The sequence below is a fragment of the Panthera onca genome, chromosome F2, assembly GCF_046562875.1.
Source record: "Panthera onca isolate mPanOnc1 chromosome F2, mPanOnc1 haplotype 2, whole genome shotgun sequence".
Classification (NCBI taxonomy): domain Eukaryota; kingdom Metazoa; phylum Chordata; class Mammalia; order Carnivora; family Felidae; genus Panthera; species Panthera onca.
This window is the reverse complement of record NC_138356.1, coordinates 47,319,857-47,341,367: the sequence shown is the minus strand read 5'-3', so window position 1 is coordinate 47,341,367 and position 21,511 is coordinate 47,319,857. Positions and strand designations below refer to the sequence as shown.

Below are 21,511 nucleotides of genomic sequence, written 5' to 3'. Positions count from 1 at the left end.
TTTCCAACATCCCACTGAATCGTATTAGTAGCTGGAACACACACACCTCACTTTTTTTTTTTTCAATATATGAAGTTTATTGTCAAATTGGTTTCCATACGACACCCAGTGCTCATCCCAAAAGTTGCCCTCCTCAATACCCATCACCCACCCTCCCCTCCCTTCCACCCCCCATCAACCCTCAGTTTGTTCTCAGTTTTTAAGAGTCTCTTATGCTTTGGCTCTCTCCCACTCAAACCTCTTTTTTTTTTTTTTTTTCCTTCCCCTCCCCCATGGGTTTCTGTTAAGTTTCTCAGGATCCACATAAGAGTGAAGCCATATGGTATCTGTCTTTCTCTGTATGGCATATTTCACTTAGCATAACACTCTCCAGTTCCATCCATGTTGCTACAAAGGGCCATATTTCATTCTTGTTGCCACGTAGTACTCCATTGTGTCTAAACCACAATTTTTGTTTATCCATTCATCAGTTGATGGACATTTAGGCTCTTTCCATAATTTGGCTATTGTTGAGAGTGCTGCTATAAACATTGGGGTACAAGTGCCCCTATGCATCAATACTCCTGTAGCCCTTGGGTAAATTCCTAGCAGTGCTATTGCTGGGTCATAGGGTAGCTCTATTTTTAATTTTCTGAGGAACCTCCACAGAGTGGCTGCACCAATTTGCATTCCCACCAACAGTGCAAGAGGGTTCCCATTTCTCCACATACTCTCCAGCATCTATAGTCTCCTGATTTGTTCATTTCATTTGTTCATGTCACTCTGACTGGCATGAGGTGATATCTGAGTGTGGTTTTGATTTGTATTTCCCTGATGAGGAGCGACGTTGAGCATCTTTTCATGTGCCTGTTGGCCATCTGGATGTCTTCTTTAGAGTAGTGTCTATTCATGTCTTCTGCCCATTTCGTCACTGGGTTATTTGTTTTTCGGGTGTGGAGTTTGGTGAGCTCTTTATAGGTTTTGGATACTAGCCCTTTGTCCAATATGTCATTTGCAAATATCTTTTCTCATTCCATTGGTTGCCTTTTAGTTTTGTTGGTTGTTTCCTTTGCTGTGCAGAAGCTTTTTATCTTCATCAGGTCCCAGTAGTTCATTTTTGCTTTTAATTCCCTTGCCTTTGGGGATGCACACACACCTCACTTTGGAAACCATTGTTCTTTGGCATAGAACTTGGGACCTTGGTTTCCCATTTGTTTTTAAGCTGAAGAGCTTCTAGCAACTTAAGGATGCATATGGATCCATAAAAGAGTAAAAGCAAGTGAAATGTATAAAGGGTCCACGCTGCATATAAAACACGCAAAGCCTGCAAAAAGTATAAGACCCAGTCTACCCTTGAAAAAGTAGACTGGTAGAAGGTACACGGCAGCACTTCTTGAGTAGTTAGCCCATTTAGTTTGGAATGTGACACTGTGACTTAAGACTGAAGAGAGAGATTTTCCTTAATGTGCATAATGGTGATCTTTGAAACCCTAGAAATGGTGTTTATTTCTAAGGCAGTATATAGTAAAAAGAAAAAGCTGTGTGTAAAACTTTGGAAAGCCTTGCCATTTGGAAGATGGGTAGAGAAGGAGCCAGGAACAGTGACTAAAAGAGCAGGTGACAGGGACACATTGAGCGTACCAGGATACTACGGGCTCCGGGAGTCCTGTGAGAAGAGTGAGCAAAGGCCGGGCAGTCAGAGGCGTGAACTGCCATCATTCAGTGAATGCCTGCTTCGTGCCAGGGTGTGGATTAGATGCATTTCTGAACTGCAGCGGTCGTCATCCCAAGTGCTGCTCTGAGGTCAAGGAAATGCGGTTTCGGGAAAATAGACGGGTTAGAAACTGGGTAGCAAGGAAGCAGATGTAGACCACTGACTTGAGAAGCCCAGGAAGTGTCCTATGGTAAATGTCCATACCTAAGTCAAGGCTTCCTTCAGAGAGGCCCGGAGCCCTGATAGCCAGGGAAACCTGATTGTAGTTCGGCACCAGTGCTCGAGCTTAAAATGTACTTGGCGTTGTCTATTTTTTAGGCACAACTAGCTTAATTTATATTTAAAGTGTTGGCATAAAATACTTAGAAACAAATATGCCATATTCAAATATAGCATCTTAACCGACGTTTTCAGTGTTTTAGTCCTCGGTGACATAAAATATACTAGTCATTCTAGGTAGCATGAAAATAGAGGATACCAAGTTATTGATTCATTTATTTAGGAATATATTGACATTATGATATCCTTCCTGGCCAGTTTAAACTATGAGACTTATTTTAGTCTTTTAACTCAAATGTAATAGTGGTTACTTTCTCAAAAAAACTCCCAGAAGTGCAATTTCGGAGTTAAAGGTCTCTACACAAGCTTCCACCCTGGCTGTCCTTTGACGTGGGTAAGGAGGCCATGCGTCCCAACGTGTTTTGCGTGGACAAATGGCAGAGGAGCCGTTCGGAAGCTCTTGTTAGCAGTGCAAGGAGGATATTTTTAAAATCTATGTTAAAGTGTTTTTGTAAAGTTTCGAGCCCTTTGAGGTGTAGTTCAGTGGTTCTCCAAGACCGTGTGCGATGTGCTGGTGTGTGCTTTCACGCTATGAAAAGCAAGCTGTTAACTAGTGATTGCTGTAAAGTAATCCAAAGCTTGTAGACTCTTTTATGAATTGGAATGGTTTCAAGACTGTCTGTCCCCTGCAAGAACACCACTTAAGTAGCATTTCAGCATGCTTTCTTCAGAGGGAGAGAAAGAGCTCGAATTACATGCAGCAGGTAGAGAACCACACATACAAACTCTAGGTATGCCTGGTTGTCACAGATGCGAGTGTGAAATCGCATGTGCATCATAGCAGGAAGAAGATAGTTAAGAGTCACTGATGCGGGGGAAATCGCCTAGGTCTGTGTCAGTCGGGCGAACTTAGATTTGAATCTATCCCTGCCATTGAGAACCTGAGTGACTCTGAGCAGTAAACTAACTGCACATCTCTGAATCCCACTGTTCTCGTCTCTGAAATGAGGATAACCACTAGCTATTACATGGTAGAAAGGAAAACCCTCAAACATGGCCCTTGGCCATCTGACAGGTAGCAGCACTCCCTGGAAAAGGAGGTTGTGCAGATACATTTTGGCCCAGGGCATCCGGTCTGGGTAGGTGCAGATATTCAAAATATTTGATGCTGTTTTGTGTTTTGAATGGATAGGCGGTGGGAAATACCTGTCTTAATTTGGAGCTTTTCTTCCCTTCCCTTGTTCTTTACAGTCTGGGTGGTGGTAATTAGTTTGTAGATAATAAGAGTAACTCGTGCTTTGTGGTAAATCATTCAATCCGTACAGACAGATGGAAATAGAAGCCCCTTACTTTTCCATCCATACTGTGAAACTGGTTTTGTTTGTTGGTTGGTTTGGTTTGATTGGTTTGGGTTTCGGCTTCCAAATTCAAAGTGCCACTATTTTTTAATGGTTTGTTTGCACTGTGTAAAGGGGAAAATTCCCATGACCAGAGTCACCCTGCTCAGCTGTGATTTAAAACACCTTGAAAGCTCTAACTACAAAACTCACCAACTCAATATAAAACCGGATTTTAATCGGCCCGCGTTGTGAAAGGCTCTAATTGAAGGGCCGGCCACTTGAGGGAAATGCCACAGCCCGCTGGACACGCCCTATGTGAGGGAGGCCTTGCCTCCACATCCACTTCCATAAGGGTGTTTGGTTGCATGAGCAAAGAACTTGAGGTTTACTGGTATTTTGTTGTTTTGTTCTCGAAAGTCTAACTACAGGCCTAAAAGAATTAATCTTCCTGTTGTGGGATTGATGTGACTACCGGCAGATCCCTGGGGGAAGATAGATTACAAGGAAAACTTGGAGTTTCAAAGGAAATGGTTTTAACGTACCAAGACCACGGAGTGACACTTATGTCGAAATACAGAGGTTTGCCTTTCATATTCTAAGCTAGTTCTTCATTAACATAACTTGATCTAACGTGAAATAAAAAGTTCAGGGTCAAACGTTTTCACCCAAGAGGTTTGAAATTAGGATCCAATTAACCTGTATCCAAAGCTGATTAGTGGCTGTACCAGTCTGACCAGCCCTGCCACTTACCATATTAAGATGCTTCTACCCAGTAGGGAATAACTTAACCGATCATCCCAAATGATGCCCACTCCTCAGCCACGCTGTCCCTCTGCTTTCCGTAACCTCCTTCTGCCCTACCAACAAAAGGGATGACAGAATAGGGGCCTGGCAGACCCTGCGGCAGCACTGTGGCCCAGGACCTGACTGACCAGCCCGCGCCCCACCAGTTGTTAATACCGTATTTCGAATGTTCGTCCCTGTGTCAACAAGAGCTGAATAGCACTGCAGCGATTAATCCACAACCAGCATTTGGCAGTTTTTCCCTTAAGACCGAACAGAGGAATGTGATGTATGCGTTAAATGGTCAAATGCAAAACTGGGAATGGCAAATCTCAGGGGAAAACCACACGCTTGCTTAACTCTCGTAATTCTTCTGTATTGTCCTCTATTCCTTCTCCCTTTTCCATCTACTCAAATCTTCTCTTATTGCAGCCTGAGAGGACACTGCCCCATTTTGTTTGGTCCATGTATCATTGGGTCTTGACGTGGGTACCTCGAGTCGGTCAGTGTCAGTGTCAGCTGTTCTGTCAATGACGGGATCGCTGGCAGTGTTGATCTTACTGAGCTACTGTTCTAACACTGAGATCCGCTTATTTTTCTTCTAAGGAAAGGCAAAATGCAATTCTGCCCTGTGGCTTACTGCTGCTACCAGATGTTTTATTGACCTTTCATTAGCCTCCCAAAGATCTAACAGTCTATTCTTTTCAGTTCTGATCGTGTTGAGGGGAATGATCGTTTCTTGTCATTTGGGATGAAGCAGTATGGTGTGAGAATTTAGAACATGGGCTCTGACCTCACCTGTGTTTGAGTTTCAGCCTTGCCTTTTCCCTTTGTGACTTTAGGTAAGTCACCTAACCTGGCCAGACCTATGTAGTCATCGGCAAAGTAGGGACGATGATGAGAGTTAGTTACCTCTTAAATGGGATGTAAGCACTGGATGCTTAGAGCGAGTGTTGAGTAAATGTTAACCATACACAATAAGCAGTCTACTTTTCTGACCCTGGCAGATAAGCCACTTGAATGGGAAAGTCACTTGATTACTCTGAGTTTCAGAAAATGGGAAAGCACCTATGGGACAGTTTGCTCAGCAATTGCCAAGGGCCTTTATGGGACATGATGATGGACAAAACAGACCATTGGTGTTCATGGCGTTTACACAGAAGTAGGGCAAAAAGGATTGATTTTTCAGCCAGAGAAGGTGAAGAAATGCCACGTATACAAGTTATAGAGCCAAATGTGCTTCTCCCTCACAAGAGAGTAGGTTTTATTCTCCACAACATGAGTGAAGCCTTCTAGGAGCTACAGAGACAACGTCAGTAGAACCAAACAAGGGCCAGTAGTTGGTGACTTCATTTACTGAGGGGTTTATAGATGCCTGCGTGTGAACTTAACGCTGCCTGTCTGGAGCACGGGCCTCAGTTGTGCCAGAACTGACCAGGTCAGCCAGTGGTTACCTATTCTGCTAGCTCCTGTGGGGACAAAGGTTAAGTGACATCTGGAATGTATCTCGAGTGATCTGGAACCCTAGGTGGTAAACCAGAAGTTCCGGGGCACAGGTGGTGTTTTTTTTTATCTCTTCTAGTTGAAGGTCTTGCCTAGAGGAGGTGTGGGAAGGGAGCAGATGGTTTTACACACAGTATCAGGTAAGAGTTTGTTTTTCTGGACTGCGGTTTATAGTATCAATATTTCAAGGCTCTAAAGGGGCACCTGGGAAACTGATGCCAAAACAGGACTGGAAGTGCAACAGGGCAGGGGACATGCCTGTGAAGGACCGAGGGAGAGGGTAGGAATATTCCTGGAAAGCCTCCAGACTACCAGGCAGTTCTCACGCCTGTGAAGGGAGAACTGATACGAAAGGAAGAACTGGGGAGAAGCGTCAGACTGCCACGCAGTCCTGAGAAAGCTTTCTGCCAGGCCGATGGGGTGTTCCTAAGCAGAAGTCGCCTGAGAGAGGCCTCCTGTGCAGGGGAGGGCTGGGCAGTGGTTGGGGGCCGGGTGAGCAGGGGTGGAGGGTGGCCCCAGAAGGAAGACCGCTGGATCCAACAGGGCCACAACTGGGGCTGTCAGCTGGGTTCCCATGGCCTAGGAAATTTGAGCAGCACACTTTCACGGGTGCCAGAGATCCTACAACCGCATACCTTTATGGGGAGCTGTGGCCTATGAAGGTCGGTCCTTAGCAATCTGTAGACAAAAGACCCACCTCTGGATCATCATTCAGTACCAATCAGCCACGTATCAGGGCTTGGGGGTGCAACCCTAGGCTTGATAGACAGGTCCTTGCCTTCATGCAGTTTGTAGTCCGAGGGGAAGACAGGTATTGTCAAAGTACCACAGGCGTGCCCTTCTCTAGATAGGTGGCCATCAGATTCCTCTCAGGAGGCCAGGTAACCTCGGCCTTGCAGGCTGAGGAAACAGCAAGTACAGAGCCCAGAGGCAAGAAAGAGCCTAGCCTGTTCCAGGACTGGAAGGGCCCCGTGTGCTGGAGTGAAGGGAACATTCGGGATGGTGTGGCATGGGATGAGGTTTGGAGGTGGGCAGGAACCAGATGAGGCAACGCTTTGTCACCTGTGGTGATGCTTTTGGACTTTATTTCAAATGCAGCGGGAAGAATGGAAGATGTTCTGAGAAGGAGAGGGATGTGACTCGATTGGCATTTTGTCGGGAGCACCCTTCCTGCCATGTGGAGGATCATCTGGAACGTGGCGAGCGTGGGAGTGGGAGACAATTAGGAGACTACCAACAATCCTGGGAGATGGCGGTGGAGACTTGGTCCTGGGTGGTGGCAGGAGACGAATGGGCTGACTGAAAAGATTTTAGAGGTAGAACCAACAAGACTTGCTGATGGCTTCTCTATGAATGAGAGAAAAGGAGGAATCAGAGCCCACTGCCAGGCTTCTGGCATAAACTGACCTAATGGGGAAGATGGGTGAGGGGAGAGTTTTGGGAACAGCACGTCAGGAATTTAAGAACTCACCTCTGGACAGGTTTGCGATGGCCATTAGCCTGGCAGCAATGTCAAGTACGTCGTACTTGAAGCACGTGGGTCCAGGTGCGTATATGATTCTCAAGGAGGGATTGGCTGAAGATAGAAATTACAGAGTGGTCAAACATGCAGAAGGTATTTATTTAAAAAAAAAAAAATTTTTTTTTTAACGTTTATTTATTTTTGAGACAGAGAGAGACAGAGCATGAATGGGGGAGGGTCAGAGAGAGAGGGAGACACAGAATCGGAAGCAGGCTCCAGGCTCCGAGCTGTCAGCACAGAGCCCGACGTGGGGCTCGAACTCACGGACTGTGAGATCATGACCTGAGCCGAAGTCGGACGCTCAACCGACTGAGCCACTCAGGCGCCCCCATGCAGAAGGTATTTAAAGCTATGGGACTGGGTAAGGTCACTTCGAGGGGAGGAGCCCTGAGCAGAAGCCAGCAGTCAGATGAAGTAGAGGAAGAGGAGTCAAGAAAGGAGAGCAGAACCAGGGGAGGAACAAGTCGAGCAGCTCAGAGAGGAGGGTGCCTCAGGGAGGGAGCACTCACTCCCTGGTAAGTGTCTCAGAGAGGAGAGCCAGGAAGAGGAAGCTAGCAAAGTCTTGGCGGCAGGTGGGCATATTGGTGATCTTAACAAGATCATTTTGGAGTGGTGACAAGGGAAGCCAAAAATAAATGGGTTAACGAAGGAACGGGAGTTGGGAAGGTGGAAAGAGCGGGGGTAGAGCGCCCATCTCAAGAGTTCTCTTGTGAAACTGAGGGAAGGGCTAATCACTGGAGGAGGAGAGTCTGTGGAGTCTCAGAGAATCTTAAATATGTGTGTGTTCTAAAAATGGAGTATGTTCGGGGCGCCTGGCTGGCGCAGTCAGCACCCGACTCTTGATCTTGGGGTGGTAGGTTCGAGCCCCGTATTGGGTGCAGAGATTACTTAAAAATAAAATCTTGAAATAAAATGGGACAAGTTGTAAAAAGAACGTAGGGACTAATAGTCTTTGTCCCACTTTGCCGATTAGATCCTCAAACAAAACAGAACAAAACCTGCCCTCAGCCACTGGGTAGAGACGGCTGGGTCCACACGCACTCCCACTGGATCAGGACGGTTGGGGTGAGTGTTAGCAGGTAGGAGTCCTTGGAGGTGGTCCCGAGTGGCATCAGTCAGATGTCTCTAACCTAGGTGTGAGGTGACGAACCGGAAGCTCCTGAGAGTGCTGACTGAGGACTTCGGCAAGGCCAGCCTCTGACGGCTTCGATAAAGACCTGTGGCAGCAGGAGAGAGAAGCATTCCCCTTCCTCAGCAGGCAACAGCAGCAACTAGAGGAAGGGCCAGGTTGGCACGCGGGCCTTGGGAACATGAAGGCGGACACTCGACAAGTAACAAGGTCTCCTGAGATCCAGCCGCACCGCACGCTGCCAGTCAAGATTTGCCAGGTGTAGGGCAGACAAGCAGCCGGCTATTCACAGCGCAAAAGGTCGTGAGCCAAAAGTCCTCTGTTGTCATTCCTTTTGTGAGGGTTTTCCAAATTCTTGATGGTTTCTGGCAAGCAGTTGACCTGGAGAGCAACTGTCACGCCAGAACGATGGATTTCTGGTGAGAGCCAAAGTCTACCTGGGAAGATCTGGAAAAATGTGCTTGCCAGAAATTCCATAATTTCACCAAAAGGCCTTTACGCTGACATTTGAAAGGGTGAGAAAAGAGCTCAGGTGAAACTAAATGTTGGTATTCATAAGAAAGTGTGTGTGGCTGAGACAGAGCAGTTGGAGAATCTGTTAATTTTCATGGAACGATGGGAAAGGGTAAGGAATCTTATATTGGGTTTCAAGTTAGGAGATTGTATTAGGCAAAGGGAACTTGCGATGTTAACACCTGGAATCCCCAGGTACCCCAGAAGCAGGGTGAGGACTGGGATATGGAAGGCCTGACATAAGGGGTGACAGGGTCAGTGTGTGTCCCCAAATTAGAAGTGAAGTGACGACAAGTGATTTCGCCGTGGGGGTTATTACAAAACTTGGGGACCACGGGATCCAGCATCTGTAGGCCATGGTCTCCGAATCCTGATTCGAGAAAGAGGCAAGATGGAGTTAAGCATGTAGTTCAGTTCTCTGATCCTTTACCACAATGGTCTACTAAAAGCACGCGTTTGGCAAACTTGTGACGTGTTGATGATTTCATCGCTGAGATGAAGAATGAAAAATGACAGCCTATTTAGATAGACTTTTCTCCTAAAAGGAAACATGTATGGTTGCAAGTTCACAGTTTCATATAGAAAAGGTATTGAGACTAACAGTGGAAAAGGGGTGTGGGAAAAAGAGCAAACACCGTGCCCAGATTCTAGTAGGGAGAGCCCGGGTAAGCAGAGAGCGTGGCTCTAGGGCAGGATGGGGCTCAGCTCTGGGGTGTAGGAGGCTTCGCTTGGATGGGGTGCACACTGTGGTAAGTTTAGAGACCCCTGGGTAGGACTTCATGGCCAGAAAGGAAAAGGGGCCATGGTATAAGAGAGAGAGAGCCCTCAGAAAGGCAGTTTGGTCACATGAAAGAAGGCACTCGGGTACCTCAGAGGCCCCGGGACAGTGACAGAGCGCTCTCCTGGGTGGGAGGTACCCGGAGGGCTCCTGAAGCTGAGGCTTTTCCAACTGGGGCTAGTCAGCACTTAGAAATTGTGTTTAGATGTATGGAAACCAATTTGACAATAAATTATATTAAAAAAAAAAAAAGAAATTGTGTTTAGAGGGCAAAGGTTAAGAAAGGAGGGGCATGGTGTAAAGACAACAGCTGACCAAAAATTGCAGGACACGGCTGGGGAGGGATTGGTAAAGAATCAACCCGGAAATGATGGGGACCTTCCAGAAAACATGGCTTTGTCAGCATCTGTTTCTGTGGTCCAGGATCAGGCTTTTCCCTTTGGATCTGCTGAACTCTAAGCCATCCCCAGTCCATCAGGGTCACGACTAACACTGAGAAGTTCTGCTGTGAATATACTGAACGGTGTCCCACGCATGTGCCACTGGCTAAGGCTGTGGCCGGGAGCGTCAGCATCGCTTGGCCTGCAGGTAATAAATGCAGATTCCTGACCACCCCCGCCTTCCTTCTGTCCTCAACCACTTCAGAATGGAGCTCCACCCCCCAGGAATCTGTATTTCAGACATGGTCCTCAGATGATTCTATCCAAAAATAGAGTTTCAGAATCACCAAGCTAAGTAGTCTGCCCCCACCCCTGATGCTCAGGGCCCCCATGGGTATGTGGGCTTACAGCCTGAAGGTCTCTTTTTATCTGCCACAGCTTCGCTGCAGCTGAAGAGACAACAGACAAGATTTCCTATGGAATAGAGCCTTAAAAAAAGTCATAACTTTTCTAATGGTTCGATTTGCAGTGATTTTCAATTCTACACGTTAGAAAAATACAGATGTCCAGGCCCCCAGCCCAGATCAATTAAGTCAGGATGTCTGGGGTGGGTTCCAGGCTTTTTTTTTTTTTTTTTTTTTTTTTTTCTGTTTTGTTTTTTGCCTTTATCTTTCAAAGTGGTTCTGATGTACAGCCAGGGTGGAGAACCGTCCCTGTTTAAACGTTAGAAGGACTCTATTCTTCGTGATACCTTTAAGTCAACAAATAACTCCTTTCCGGTTCCTCTCCATCAAAGATACCTCTCTGAATTAGAAAGGATGAAACAAATCTGGTTAAAAGAGAACACTCTATCTATAGAGGTGCTGCACAAAATAGATTTGTGTCTCTTGGCCCCAAAAACTTGCTTTCAGGGCGCTGAAAAGATTTGCAGATAAAACTGAGTAGCCATGGGTTCTTACAGGGCATGGGAAATGAGAACGTCAAAAGACAGGAGTCACAGAAACATCAGCCCAATTGTCCCAAAGGTGATTCATGGACAGTACAAGCCAGTAAGTCCGCATCTGTTTCCTGGAAACGTTATAGCATGCTTAATTAAAAAGTTGTGTGACTTTAAAGAATCAGTAAGGAAGAGCAGACCGTTCCTGTTTGGGTAGGTCAGGGAGTGCTGGCGATGGAGGTTGTCCCCACATCTGACCAGATCGCACAAAATAACCTCACATGCCATGGGGGAGAGACATGGACCGAGTTATTACTCAGTTTATGTGAATTTACAGCCTGCTTGAACACATCCAAAGGGACCTCTAGTCCTGTTTCTTTCTTTCTTTTTTTTTTAACGTTTATTTATTTTTGAGACAGAGAGAGACAGAGCATGAATGGGGGAAGGTCAGAGAGAGAGGGAGACACAGAATCTGAAACAGGCTCCAGGCTCTGAGCTGTCAGCACAGAGCCCGACGTGGGGCTCGAACTCACGGACCGCGAGATCATGACCTGAGCCGAAGTCGGCCGCCCAACCGACTGAGCCACCCAGGCGCCCCTCTAGTCCTGTTTCTAATACTAAGATTCTTTGAAAGCTATAGTTGTGAACCTTCTTATTATGAAAGTGAATTTAATGGAAGGGATTTTGTCCAAGTGATGTTATACTCTAACCGAGGAAGATACACGTATATATTCTCAGAATTAGAAAGAATGAAACAAATATGGTTAAAAGAGAGCACCATATAGGTACCTGTACAAAATATAGTTATGTATCTTGGCCACACATACCCACACACAAACACATATATTTGGGGACAGGGTTGGAATAGCCCAACTCATATTCTTCCACATTAAACCCGTCTAAAACCTCCCCCTTCCCCCCCCCCCCCCCGTAACACTGTGCAATAATATGTAACAGACTGTGGCTTATTGGTCTATTGGTCCAATCTCAGCTGTTGTTTCTCGCCTTTAACTTTGGTGACTCACTTGCACTCCGTTCTTAGTTCTTACGCAGATAATAGAGAACCGTCTTAGCAAGAGCTGCCCTGATTTCACTCCCTTGCGGATGTCTGAGGCCCAGCCTGCTGTCACGCAGTGTGTATCCACACTCTCTGCACAAGTTCATCTCCTAACAAACCACACGGGCTCCAAGCATATTCTGCAGACTTAGCAGAAGACTGCATTTTGGAGATGTTTGCTTCTCAAAGAATCTCCCGTTACACACACACACATACACACACACACACACACAAGCCACAAGGAAGGCTGGGAAATGTCTTTATTTGGGGCAACCAGTAAAAACTGATATTCTATTAAGAGAGGAAGAGAACAGACATTGGAGCACAAGTAGTCTCTCTAGCATATTCCTGGAAAATATAACATTTAAGAAGGGGCGGGGGGGTGGCTCAGGGAGGGAGGCATCCTCACCTCATCCAAAGAGTGACATCTGGCTTAAAGTACTCAAGTGACCATCAAAAAGGCTTGTGCTCTCCCTGGCTTTGCTCTACAGGGAACACCCCTCTGCGACCTTGGGGGCTGCCCTCCTGGGGACCTGGGCCCCAGGGTGTGAGGTGTAAGGTGGCTGTGAAGGAGAGCAGAGCTACTGAGCCGCCCCCAATCAGAGCCAGCCCACAGCCTCATTAGCTCATCCCAAGAACCACGGACGAGATTCTGGGCCGGAACTAATGGTCAGAAACTGGAGGAAGATTCTCCCAGCCACAAAGCTCATTACAAGGAGAAACCCGTTTTCCACACGCACCTCTGCAACACGCACACAGTCTGCTTTCTCGTCATTCCATGCCTCACCTGGCACCAGAGCATTTTCAGTCAGTTCCCGAGTGCTTCGCTTACACCTTTAGATTTAGCACGTTCTTTCCTTAGTGCTTCCCCCCTGCCTTTTATCCCTCCAGCCGCGTAGCACAGTTTTCTCGAGCATTTGAGCAAACCCACATATGTTCCCTCCCCCACTCTTCTTCTTGAAACAAAGAGAATGCTGCTATCACAAACACAAAACCAAAAAAATGCTGGAGACGATTCTGTCCTTTAGGCCCGCAGGGTGGATCTCAAGCCATGCATTCTTCTACCTGTGTGGAGCTTTAATTAGTGTAAGTGGGAGGTCTGCGCCGAGCAGATTTTTTTCCCCGTTAATAATGCTATGTCACCCTGAATGCCACTTGCGGTTTGGAAACCGACAGCGCGTGTTATTAGACAACAGCCACTAGTCCTTCCCCGGTGTGAGCATCACCCAGGGGCAGGCCGTCTCCACCGATGACAGCGAAGCCCGGTATTTGAAGTGCCTTGTGGTTTACATGGCGTCTCACGTGTGTGTGGTCTCGCGCCGGCCTCAGGCTCACCCTGGTAGTAAATAAGTAATATCACCCCCACTTTGGTGAGGAAAAAAACCGAGCTAGGAATGGTTAAGTGACAGGATGAGCTAAAACTGGCTCCGATCTGTGTTGCTAATGTAAGATGTTCAAGAACTGTCCGTGGCCAAAAGAGAATGAGTATCTATTTTTAACAATGTTCTTTTCTTCCTGCCACAGTCCAACACTGCCCTAAACTTTGATTTGATGGGATTATTTTCCACCGTCCTCTAAGGCAGGCTTTGAAAATTCTTTTCTGCCTCTGGGTCTTGTTTTGCCTGGAGGTGTGGACGACAAGCGCGGATCTTTCTTACGTAATCTCCAGCTCTTATATTTTTGTTCTCTACCTGACAATTTGTAAAGTCACTCTGAATCTACCACAGTAAAGGAAAACAGTCTCTCTCACTTCTGCTGTTTAAGAATTTGATATTTAAGAGGTAAGGATTACATATAAATACTGCTTATCCAGAAGCCTTCGGAATATTTCATTTCTAGGAGAAATGCCGGGTGTTGTGTAAGCAGCATTATCCCTTATAAAGCAGCCTGAAAGGGAATTTTAAAAATTCTATGAAGGTAACAAGAACTGGGGTTTTTTTTTGTAGGAAGAAGGTAGTTTGCCCAGAAAATACTTAATCAGTTTACAAGACTGTCCAAAAACAGATTTTCTCATGAACATAGCTAAGAGTCCGATCATTGTTTTAAGGATGCTTCCGGATGGAAGTAAATGTTTAGTATTTTTTAACACATATTGATGTGTGTCTGGATAAGTTTTTTTTTGTTTCTAAAGAAAAATCACAAGTTTTATAAAATCGAAGAAACTTTAAACCCGTGTCATTTATAATGTAAAATTAATGCATTTGAAACTCAGTGGTTGACTCATGGCTCCCACATCCATTTGTAGTTCTTGTTAGCTCATATGGTTTTCTTTAAAAATTAGTGATATCAGCTAAGTGGGACTCTTTCCCACTCCTACCCACAGAGGAAAGTGCTTTTGTGAACGTGTCAGCTCCGCTCTGTCATTACACGCCACCACGGAGGGCACCAGAAGCAGGCTGGCTGTTCATCCTCCATCACCGATGTTGGTACAGCGTCAGGAGCCCAATCCAAACCAGACAACCCTAAAATTTCCGCCCGTTTATTCCATGCACGTAAGCCACCTTTTTACCACCAAGAAATTTTGTATCTAGACCAGATCTTTGAAGTCTTCCAGTGCAGCCTCTTTATTTTGGACACGGGGCAACTGAGGCACAGAGAGGTCCAGCCATTTGCCAAACATCACACAGCTCATAGGTGAGCCGAGCACCCAGGTCTGTGTGACTCCAAAACCTTTGCTCCTTCTGCCTCACTGCTGATGATTGGGTCCAGGCCCTCTCCACGCCTTTTCCTGCTCAGCTGCCTTGCGCTGGTGTCCTGCTAATTAGGAGGCAATGTCACAGACGGCCGGGAAAGCCTTCCAGGCATGGGAAGCCAGCTATCGTATCCCTCCCTGGGTCTCAGCTCCACTGTTTGCCATCAGTGTAGGTTTCTCCAGACCGAGCTGTTCCATCACTTCTTCCTGCAGGTGCTTCCTCAGTACCCTCTCCGGGACGCTTTCCAGTGACACAGTCCCCTGGTCGGTGCCTCTTTTATGTAAATGGGACCTCCCCAAAGTGGGACTCCTCCAACTTGTTCGTCATCCTTGCATTCCCAGCGTCCATCAGTTCCACCGCTGTCTGCCTTGTCTCCCAGCCCCCCAAATTCTGTCGCCTTTGCTTCTCCTCCTCCCCTTCCAGCTCTCGGCACCGAAGCACTTTCTGTCCCAGCTCACCCTCTTTCTATTCCCATGACTCAGCATTTTTTTTTTACCTTGACTCTGGACATAGTCCTTTAACTAGCTTCCTTGCCCCACATCTCTCCAGAAATGCTTTCCTAAACTCCGACAGCTTCATGAGGTCTGATGGCTGCTGTCCTCACTCCGTGGACAGAGGAGCTGCCTGTCCTGGATTCCAGTTCTGCTGTGCCTCTGCCAGCCCTGTGGCTTTCGGTACATGATTTATACCTTCGGCCCCAGTTTCTTCACTTACAAAATGAAGATATTGAACAAGACAGTCTCTAAAGAGATGCCTCTGTTCTCAGCTGTTAGGTCTCCCCCCTCTGATCTGCCCACCAGACTGCTTCCAAAGAAATCTTCCTAAAACACTGATTTTTTTTCCCCCCGTAATATCCTTCAGTTGTCCCTCTTTTCACGTAAATGCCAATCTCCATAGCCTGGCATTATGGACGCCCTACAGGTTGGTGCCGAACCACCCCCCCTTGCCTTATTGTTCCCCACACTCAAGCCAAACTCAGCTACTTGCTTTTGGTCACACTCGTGCCAAGCTTCCCACCTCTTTGCTCTTATAGCACCGAGCACCGTCTGCCTTGTGCCGTAAGCTTGCCGGCAGGGGCCACGCCTTTTTCACCCTTGTCTCTCGCACAACACCAGGCACGGAATAGGCACTGAATAAGCAGTTCTCGAACGAATTTATTCAGCCCAAAAATTGCACTAACATTTTTTGGCCATCATATCATATCCTTGATTCCTACTGGGCTTCTGGTCAAATAAAATCCTTAAGCTTTTAAAAAATATAATCTTTGAGTCTTCTTTTGTCCTTTCCTTTTGCCCACCCTTTGAACTGATACTCAGAACTTCATCTGTTAGTTTAATTTTCGTCCATTGTACTTGTCTTTACAAATGTTTTGTTGTTGTTGTTCTTGATTCTCTTATCTAGTTTATTGGTTTCCCATTATGTTAGCCACAGGTACAATGGGTATACTGACCGTTCCACTGAAGTGACTGATAGTAATGTTGAACAGGAGAAAGACGAGTATGGCACCTCATTCTCTAGCTTGACAATGACCTCTTACCTAGCAGTTTTGGGATATGGTTGTTTAAACACATATGACTAGTTGCTCATTTTATTATAAGTCATTGTGTATAGAGACAATGAACAATAACCTATACATTCATTCAACTCATTTATTAGGATTTATTATATTTTAGTAATCATTTTATTTACTTCATTTTAATTACTCATTTTTTAAATTTTTTTTTTTTAACATTTATTTATTTTTGAGACAGAGAGAGACAGAGCATGAACGGGGGAGGGTCAGAGAGAGGGAGACACAGAATCCAAAACAGGCTCCAGGCTCTGAGCTGTCAGCACAGAGCCCGACGCGGGGCTCGAACTCACGGACTGTGAGATCATGACCTGAGCTGAAGTTGGCTGCTTAACCAACTGAGCCACCCAGGCGCCCCTACTCATATTTATTAACTCAGTCATCACACATGAGCCTGGGTGTTAGGCTTCGTGTAATATAAAACAATGATGAAGATTTGGCCCCTGTCCTCTTTGAGCTGCAAAGAGCAAGGAGGACTCCTCCACAGACCAGTGTAGTCCAAGGTAGAATGGGGGTAGGTCAAAGGGCTTTGAGAGTCAAAGGGTGGAAAGGCACGTGTCTGCCTGGATGAAGACTTACAGAATGAGTAGGACTGTCGTCAGTGAGGACGAGGATATTAAGTGCAGGCTAAGCCGCTGTACCAAAGAGGTCCACCAGACAGAGGCTTTGCTACACTGGTAGTTCATTTCTCCCTCAACAGTCAAGGTAGGTGATCCAAGTCTCTCTGCTCTGTCCTCAATATGAGGTTTCCACTTGTGTGTTCAAAGTGACCGCTCCAGTCCTCCCCGTTGCCAGCCAGAAGGCAGGGAGATAGAGGCCAAGATGAACCACTCAGTCGTTTTAAGGATATAACTGGGAAGTTGCTCATGTTGCTTTTATCCATGTCGTGTTGGCCGGTGCATAGTCCCATGACCACCCCCAGTGGAAAAGGAGTCTGGGAAATGTAGTCTTTCACGGGGTAGCCCCATGCCCAGCCAAAACTATTACTTTTGAAGGAGAAAACAGATTCGGGGAAGGCAATTAACAGTCTGCCACAGGGAGAAAGAGAAGGATTCCATGTGAGGAGAAAAACTGTGAAAGAGAGAGCTGGTGGATCAAATTCTCAGCTGACCGGAAGCAATCGGGGACATAGATTTGGATTTAGTAGAAAAGAAGTGAAAACTTAAAGAAGAAATGCACTGTCTGGAGAGCTAGAATCCTTCACCTCTGAAAAAACAGTCAAGAAAAATGGTAAGAAGAATTTACACTCAAAGGGAGGAGGTACAAAAGGTCAGCCTTTCTGACTGGTGGCTGTGTGATTGGACGTGGGGTGGAGAGGAGAGGTACGGGAGACTCGCAGCCTAGAAACTGTTCAGAAGACGACAATACTAGCCCGGACGTGAGGAAATTCGGGTGGGAGCAGAAAGAGTGGACTGGAAGGAACGAAGTAAGAGAGGAAAACAGCTTGGTCGTCCACATGTGTGCCTCCCAGCAGGCAGCTGGGGGCAGGGAAGGGCAGAGCTGGAGGGCACCAGAGCCTGGCCTCCTGAGGGGTTCAGAATGGGGGGGAGGGGGCCTCCAGAAAGCTCTGCCTTTGCCGTGGTCGGGCACGGGCTTTGCTGCATCTTCCCAAGCCCGACGAATAGAACCCGGTTCTTTCTGGATAAAACAAAGAGCATCACAAGAAGCTCTGTTCCTGAGAAGGCGTTTTGTTCATGAGCAAGTGTTTTTTTCCATCCGTCCCGATTTTCATTTCTGTTTACATTCAGTAAGAGCATTACTGAATGTTAAAATAACGTGGCCTGTTTTCCCCTGCCCCTTCCTCGGTCACCAGAGGTAGGTAATCTGTTCTGGAAATGCACCTGTTCTCTGGATTTATATGGGCTCTGATAGGACATGTTTGTGTAACAATAAAAATCATTCCCTTTGGCAGATACCTTGATGCCCTGTGTTCTGTTCACGAGGGATATTTCGCATCTGTTCAGTAGTAGCATTTCCCCCACTAACCAGATTTCCTAGGGTGGCCAGGTTGTATTCCAAATCAAGGAAATCAGAGCTTGTCACTCCTAACGGTTGGTCAGAGCTACGTCTAAAGGGTTGGAGCCCTAGATGGAAGTACGCAAGCAACCCCTGCAGATCCCCAAGAGAGGAGAGGCAGACAGTTGGCAAGGGCCTCCAGCGAAGGTCCTTCTTCCCCTCTCTGTCTAAGGCATTCCCGTCTGGAAGGCAAGGACATGCATAATGTCGGCGCAATCGTAGCAGCTTCGTTGTACTGCTCGTTGTACTGAGCACCTGCTTTGTGCCAAGCGGTGGCCTGGGGACTTAGGTGCATGATCTCATTTGTCCCTCATGATCGTCCTATGTGTCAGGTTCTCTCTACCTCCCTTTTTAAAGAAGAGGGACCAGAAAGGTCAAGTGACTTGAGCAAGGTCACATAGGATTCGAACCTCACTCTGCTGGATTCCAGAGTCCAAGCTCTTAATTACTATACTGAACTGCCTAGATGGAGTATGTATTCTGATGCTGTATTGGCTGTTTTTCCGCTCTTGGGCATTGTCAGCCAGGACGATGATGCCACAGGGGGAGGGTTTCCAGGAGGAGATCGGGAAGAACAGGAGCAGGCAGAGCCTGAACCTGGGCCCTGGAGGGAGGTGCAGGGGACAGAAGGGAGCTTAGCTGAGGGAGCACATGAGTCAGGTGGGCAGATTCACTCCCAGGGAAGTTGGGTGGCATGGGGGTGAAGAGCACAGGTTCTGAAAGCAGGGCGCCTGAGTTCACCCTTGCTGTGTGGCCTTGGCCAAGGTAGTCACCCTTTCTGTGCCTCAGTTTTCCCCTCTGTAAAATGAGCGTAAGAATAGTATCCATCTCATAGGATTGTCATGAGGACTCGGCAAGGGAATATATCTGAGACAGAGGCTGTTGCCCCCGCATACCCCTCTTTCTTCTTTTTCCATAGTAATGACTCCCAATTTTGAGCTAGGCATGTGGCCTCCCAGAATAAAGACTATACTTTCCAGCCTCCTTGGCAGCTCTATCTGGCCTTATAAGTATGGCCAATGAGATATAAGCAGATGTTACGTGGCCACTACCTGGAGAGGCCAGCTGGTATCTACTCTTTACGCCCTTTTTCTTTTTTGTCCTTCTCCCAATCTGCTGCCTGGAATGGTGGATGTGATGTCTAGCATTCTGCCTGCCGTGTCGAGAATGAGGCCAAGAGTCTTTTTTTTTTTTTTTTGAGTTTATTTATTTATTTTGAGAGAGTGTCAGTGGGGGAGGGGTAGAGAGAGCGAAGAGAGAGAGAGAATCCCAAGCAGGCTCTGCGCTGTGAGCACAGAGCCTGACACGGGGCTCAAACTCACGAGCCATGAGAGCAAGACCTGAGCTGAAGTCAAGAGTCGAACGTTCGACTGACTGAGCCCCCCCCAGGCACCCCTGAGGCCAATACTCTTAAGGATAATGGAGCTGTGAGCTGGATGGAGCCTGTGTCCCTGAAGAGATCATGAACAGAGCCACTAGACCAGTCGTTGGCCACCTACTTCTGTACTTTCACAGGAGAGAGAAACAACTATCTTAGGTAAGCCACTATTTTGGGGGACCTTGATTACTCTTGGTTGAATCTAATCTTAACCTGTACAACAGGAAAAACACTTAAGTGATATCATAGTAAGCAATTCAACAACTGTTGGGTAAGCGTTATTATTATTGTTATTTTGCATTAAATAATGGATGAGGAAGCTAAATCACAGTTGACCTGGAACAACAGGGGTTTGAACTACACAGGTCCCCTTGCATGTGGATTTTTTTCAATAAATACAGGGCAGTACTGTAAATGTGCTTTCTCTTCCTTATGATTTTCTTAATAACATTTTCCTTTCTCAAGGTTACTTTATTGTAAGAATACGGTTTACAATACATGTGACATAGAAAATAGGTGCTAGTCGACGGTTTCTATCACAGGTAAGGCTTCTGGCCAACAATAGGCTATTAGTAGCTACGTTTTTAGGGAATCAAAAGTTATACGCGGATTTTTGACTGCACAGGGCGATCAGCACACCTGACCCCCCATTGTTCAAGGGTCAGCTGTAAAAGAGAGCTATGGAAAGCAGAGGAGAGAATTGTATCAGAACGCCAGGTTGAGGCTGGTTATTAAAACTTAGCTCTGAGTTGCCTGGCTGCTTCTACTTTGAAATAAAGAGAAGCCTTCTCAGCCTTTTGAGCAGAGGTTTCCTGTGGTGCAGGGGTTTTGTAAGGCAGTGGAGTCTTGCACTCCTGGATGGGGAAGAAAGAAGTTCATTAAGGAAGCCATTGCAGGAACCCAGGTAGGAAGTGTTAAAGGATGATGGCAGTGGAAAGGGAGTCAGGGAACAGATATGGAAGAGAATTCAAAGGAGCTGAAGAGGACTTGACAAGAAATAACTATGGGGATAAAGGAAATGCAGATGTCAGATATTACTGAAGCTTCACATCCGAGCAATTATAGTAGTTGCTTCCTTCAGATGTCTGCTACTAAAATGCTGTGTAACAAACAATGCCATACTCTCAGTGCATTACAACGATAGGCATTTACTTATTGCTTATGGGCGTGCAGGGGGCTATGACTCTCTTGGGTGCCTGAAACTAGCGAAGTGTGGCTCCAAGCTGCCAGTTGTATTCAGGTCTGTTCCAAGTGTCTCCTCATTCCGAGAGGCTGTCCAGGCAACTTCATCTTGTGACAGGTGGCAGAAATGCAAGAGACTAAGCCAAGCCATGAAGGCATATTTAAAACCCCTGCTCACATCACTTCCACTAATTTCTATTAGCCAAAGCAAGTCATGTGGCTAAGTCCAAAGACAATGGGGCACGGAACTATCAGTCAACTCTTCTGGTGCTGGAAGGGTCACATGATGGGAGGAACAAAGACTAGGGACCAATAACCCAATCTGCCATCACAACTAAAATAAGAGTGATACCCCGACATGGAAATTCGCAGTAGGGCATTAGGTTTCTTACCACAAGGCACACCTGTGCTATGACAGACATCTGACCAGCCCATGGGTTGTTTCCCCCTGCATTTTTCATCTTTCCCTCGTCCCCTCACACACTATAGATAGGGTCCTGCTGTCTGTCCTACAGTTGCTCCTGAGATCAGCCTTGCAACGGACATTAGTGGCTCGGCCATCATAACAGCTATCAATATTGGACTGCTACTAGAAATAAAAGACTAGAAGAAAATATTACTATGGTGGGACTCCTGGCTATTTTAGGTCTTTGAGGATTTTCCAGACCTTCTTCGATGACCATATACAAATTTTATAATTTCAAGAATTCTTTTAAATGATTTTTAAAAAAATTATCTTGTCATCGGCTCAATTCTAT

General features: G+C 46.5%; 1 long non-coding RNA gene across 6 annotated transcripts in view; it reads left to right on the top strand.

The window, feature by feature from the left end:
* The first annotated feature begins 266 nt into the window (after nt 1-266).
* Nucleotides 267-21,511, top strand: part of LOC132664359 (uncharacterized) — a 42,147-nt gene continuing 20,902 nt past the window's right edge. Inside the window, exons 1-3 of one of the 6 annotated variants that reach the window (XR_014136552.1) lie at nt 268-10,128; nt 10,882-19,730; nt 20,037-20,113. This is a non-coding gene — a long non-coding RNA (uncharacterized LOC132664359). Of the gene's footprint in view, nt 19,731-20,036; nt 20,114-21,511 lie in introns of all 6 variants that reach the window. The other 5 variants (XR_014136555.1, XR_014136556.1, XR_014136554.1 and 2 more) reach the window with 5 other exon arrangements.